This window comes from Elephantulus edwardii, unplaced genomic scaffold, assembly GCF_000299155.1.
Source record: "Elephantulus edwardii isolate Elephantulus edwardi_28Jun2011 unplaced genomic scaffold, EleEdw1.0 scaffold00006, whole genome shotgun sequence".
Lineage (NCBI taxonomy): Eukaryota > Metazoa > Chordata > Mammalia > Macroscelidea > Macroscelididae > Elephantulus > Elephantulus edwardii.
The window spans coordinates 35,895,839-35,900,960 of record NW_006399756.1 but is presented as its reverse complement, the minus strand read 5'-3'; positions in this window follow the sequence as shown (position 1 = coordinate 35,900,960).

The following is a 5,122-nucleotide window of genomic DNA, read 5'->3' as shown; positions in this document are numbered from 1 at the left end:
TGTTTGGATTCAAAGTCTTCATCCTTCTGTTTCGGCTCCACTCCCTTCCCCACCCTGACTTTCCCAAGCAGAAGATGAATCTTCAATTTCCCAGATGAACTAGCCCTCCAGCTCAACAAACTATTTTAGAAACAAAAAAATGTCATAAGGTCTTGGGAACAAAGGAGCTTTAGAATCATCTGGAACATTGATGGCCAAGTATCAACTCAATGGGCAACTAAGTCCCCTGCAGAGCTGTTGTGTTTGATCTGCAGAACATGCTTTTTAAAAAATGGGCCAAAGCATGAAAAAGAATAGATGTTACATATGAACCCAGATTTCTGGTTTTTCTTGAAAAGAAATGAATAATCAGGTGATTTGTCAACGTGATCAGCAGGTGCCCAGCAGACAAAGGCGGATCTGGTTGCTCCAGTATGCAGTCTCCAATGCTCCCTAATGTCTTCTAAGCAGAGAGGAGCAGTGGGTGTGTTTATTACTGCCCTTGCTTTATTCTTCTTCTTATGGTAGACAAATACCTCTCTATACCTACAGCTACAGAAGTTGGAAACAAAAGGTAAAAGAGCTGAGTTCCAAGAAATACTATGGCAGTGTACATACAGCAGCTTAAGTTCATGGTCTCCTTCCACTCGCAGGCTCTTAACAAGTACACTTCCTATCTTAAACATGAGTTTAATGTAAACAGAAAACTGACTTGCTCATTGCCACAGATGAATGCAGGTTTAAGTCTAGACATAGGGCTCTTGACTGTCAATCTAGGTCTCTTTCACCGTACTCCACTGCACAGTAATCTTACGAGATGACAAGACTATGAAAATATAAACACATACACAAGGAGAATATATATGAGCACTTAGGGATACAGACACATCCACTTTAGCTTAGAAAGAAGTATTAAATACAAGGAAACAGACTTGAAATATTTAACCCACTTCCAACTAAAATGTGGGCAATGCCTTCATTGATTACCAAAGAATGGGAAAGTAAATTATATCAGATTCCCTAAGGGTTTGTTTCCTAATGAGATATTTTTTTAATAATTCCACTGCTTTAAGCACAAAAGAAATTCTCACAAATATCACACCTATTTCTGAAGACTACAAAAGTACTCAGTTAATGTCTTAAAACTGTTTAAATACTGTTTATGTTGGGGGGGGGATCTCCTTTAATAAGCAACTTGAATACACCACTGTAAATAAGCTTATGTACAAAGGCACCAACACTGTAATAAATGAATAATGTTCAACTCCAAGGTCTTAGTGGGAGTTATGCCATCCATCCAAGCATTTATTGATTCATTCACCCAGCAAATATTTACTGAACTCTACATTCCAGGAAGTGTGCTCAGTAAGTAAGGTAAAATGATGAACAAAATTCAGTCCTTGCTGTTCAGTTTCTCTCTGGTTAAAAGGAAGAACTGTTGCTGTTGGTGCGCACTGTGGAGTCAGAACACACTCATAGCTGACCCACCAGTGGGTTTTCAGAGGTAGTTAACTGTATGGAAGGAGAATACCCATCTTTCTCCCATTAAGCAGCTGGTGGATTCAAATGGCATACCTTTGTGTTGACAGCACAATTCCAAACCACTAAGCCACCAAAGCTCCCTTAAAAGGCAGAACGAGACATTTTAAAAGAATATTATAAAACAGTAAGTAAATGTGATCACTCGGGCATAAAGAGGTGTTACAGGAATATTGGCCAGGGGCCCCTTATGTGGCAAAGGTGGAGAGATGCTCCCAAATGTGGCCTGAGGAAATGGTAAAGCATGGTTAGGATGGACGAGGCTGGGGAAGAACGAAGGTGATGGTGGGAATTCCAGGCACCACGATGGTACAGGCACAGACAAAGAGGGGGGACCAGCATGGAACATTCACGTTTCCACAGAGTTGAGTTGTACAAATGACTAGCATACTTGGCTGCTACAGAAGGGTTGGATGTTCAAGTCCACCCAGACGTGCCTTGGACAAGAGGCTTGGTGACATAATTTTTAAAAATCAGCCACCTTAAACATTTACGAGCAAGTTCTACTCTCACATACATGAGATGGCCAAGAGTCAGAACTGATTCAGTAACAATGAACACTGCTGCTATTTTAACCATTCTTACTGTGTTTACTAATCCCTACACTCTGCTAGGACACCATAAATGTGCTCTTTTTATTTTAAATAACTAAAAACAAGTGCAATATGCTACCAGCCAGGATGGCAAGTGGGGAGTTAAAAAGGGCTCCCTGGGCTCTCTGTCCAATGTGCACTCTTAAGTCACTCACTCACTCACTCACTGTCAGCGAGTCAGTTCCCTCTCACCGAGTCAGTTCCCTCTCACCGAGTCAGTTCCCTCTCACCGAGTCTCCCCATCAGATTTCCCAGGCTGTCAATTAAACATCAGGAGTCCGCCCAACTTTCCTGTCCAGAGCTGGGAGATTCCAATCGGTGGATACACGCAGCCCTGGGGTTTGACAGTGCATCTCACTGTGTTCTACGCCTCCAGCACTCCCTCTGTGTGTTACACACATGTCTTCAGACAAACTAAAGTGGTGTCCAGTCTCTGTTTCAACAACAGACCAGAGGCCTCGCACACACCAGTGTGAGGTCACTCTCACACAACAGAAGGGCTTCTGGGTAACATTTTGTTATCAAGGTGGCCTTCGAGGAACAGCTCCAAGAAACACAGCACCTTGATCAGGTCCTGATCGCCTGCCAAAGGGCAGGACCTTGCAGATCAATGCAATACCTGGAACCCTGACAAGTCAGCTGAGCACTTCTCCTTCCAGATTTCCACTTTGTGGTCATATAATGGCCTGAGCAATGAGGCCAAGAATGGCAAAGTAAACGTTGTTTACCACAAAGATGACAGATCAAAGCAAGCTGGGTCCCTGAATGGAGAGCCCACAAAGCTCTATCTCCCTGACCTCCGCGGGTACTGCCAGGTGACCTTTAGAAAGTCTAGCCCAGAGCAACCCATGGAGGCTTTAGGATTAGTGCAACCTTTCAGACTGCCAACCCCAACAGCAATCCACAGTACCCCTCTTCAGAGCACGGAGACGCTCAAGTGTCCCCTTCACCCAAAGGTCCTCCACGGGAGCCATAATGCCACTTTGAAAGTATATAAAAGCAGATATCTAGGAAAGTTCAAAACAGTAATTTGCTCCTCTGCTAGCCCTCCATTTTCAGGAAATCTGTTATTTCCTGCAGTAGTTATATCTTTTCTAAAACCAGCCTTCTTCTCTCTCTGAAGTCATCCTTCAAAGGAAATCACCAGATTTATAAGAGGCCATATCAAAGTCTGCGCTGTCTCTTCTCTCACCTGTATCCTCTGTCCAGGCGGGACTCGCTCCTCAGTCTCACATACAGGGTCTGGCACACAAGCAGTGTCTACTGAAGGGAATGAGACAGAACTTATCTGCTCTCCTGCCGCCTCAGACTTGGCCCCTCTCTCCCTGTCCCAAATCTAAGGCCAATTTGCTCACAGAGCTCATGACAGATCCTTTCTCCCTCTCTCTCCACACACTCCAACTCTTCCATCAACGACCCCAGTGAGAGGGGAGAAAATTCTCAAGTTGCCTTGAGGCTGAGAGAAAGAAGCAAACCAGTAGAATTATCCTTTGACTTGCTTCATTTTGTTTTGTAATCACACCGCATTTGTTATTTCATTGAAGATGGCTTTTCTTAGTGTTCTAATGTGCAAAAGGAGCAACCTTTGACCTTAAAAGATAAGTCCCCTACCTCCCAGAAAAAAACCGCACTGGGGCTATGCCAAGCCCCAGGATGCCCCATTCTCAAAGCTTGAAGGCCACTGAAGCCTCCAAGATACTCACTGCCCCACCTCCTCCCTCTCTAGTCCCAGTCCCCAGCTGTCCTCCTTCCGCGCCCATCAGCAGAGGGAGCTTTTTAAAGCTCTCCCACCTACTCTGCAGATTCAGTAGGAGGGAGAATAGATGCTTCCAAGTTCTCTGAATGACACAAAGCTCACAAAAATCTAATAAAATTGGTTGAAAAATACCGAAATTATTTTAGCTCCCCCTTTAAAAACACAGCACGCCTACTTTAAATGATTCACAGTGACTTCACCCTTTTTCTTCCTCCAGAACCTGCATTTTTTTTTCCTCTCAAAGCTGATGACTCCCCTCCACCCTGTCCCTCTACTTCTAAGACAGCCGGGCTTTGTCTCCCCAATGTATATTTCCTATCTCAGTTTGGGGCCCTGGATGAAGAAAATTTTGGCAAAGCCTAGAGAATCCTCAGCACAAGACCAGAGTCTTCCTCCCCTCAAGTCTTTGCACTTGCTGTTCTCTTGTTTGCAAAGTCCTTCTCCTGCCTCTTGCCACCGCCAGGGTGTTCTCACTATTAAATCCAGTCCGAATGCTACTTCTTCAGTGAGGTACCCTGACTAGCTAACCTTATGGCCACTAGGAAAAACAAAACAAAACCGTTATCATATCATTTTTAGGACATCGTACAATTTAGAATTTCTTAGTTACTCCCCTCTTCAATATAAGTATCACGAGCGCAAGGATTTTGCCTAACTTGTTTCCTCTCGTAACCCCAGAAACCACAACAGTTCTTGGCACATAACATCCACAGCTGTCTAGTCAATTCTGACACACGGCAACCACCTATCAGGTTTCTATGTCACAACTATCGTTATGGGAGGAGGCTGCCTCAACTTTCTCAGCTGGAGCAACTAAATGGATTAGAACTCCTGACCTTTCAGTTAGCCCAGTGTGTAAAATACTACATCACTCATTCCTTGGCATGGAACAGGTGCTCAAAAAATACTTGTTGAATGGATAGGTGGGTGGGCAGGTGAAGGGGGGCCAGGAGGCAGAGATAGGAGGGCAGGAGCAGAGTGGAAAGCTTTCTGAAGATGGCTATTGGTATCGCTTCATCTGAGTCTCAGGATTGGGCCTCTGTGATTCTATTGTCTTGGGTTTTTGTGTTTGTTTTTGGTTTTTTGTTTTTCTTTTCAATCCTGCTGCCACTTAAGATACTGGCTCTACCATTTCATACCTCCTACACTCCACCTCAGATGCTGAGATTTGGGTGTTCTAGGCACTCAATTCCCAGATTTGGTTATTCCAACTTCACTTCCATTGAGTAATCATTAATTTGGAAAATTCTGGCAC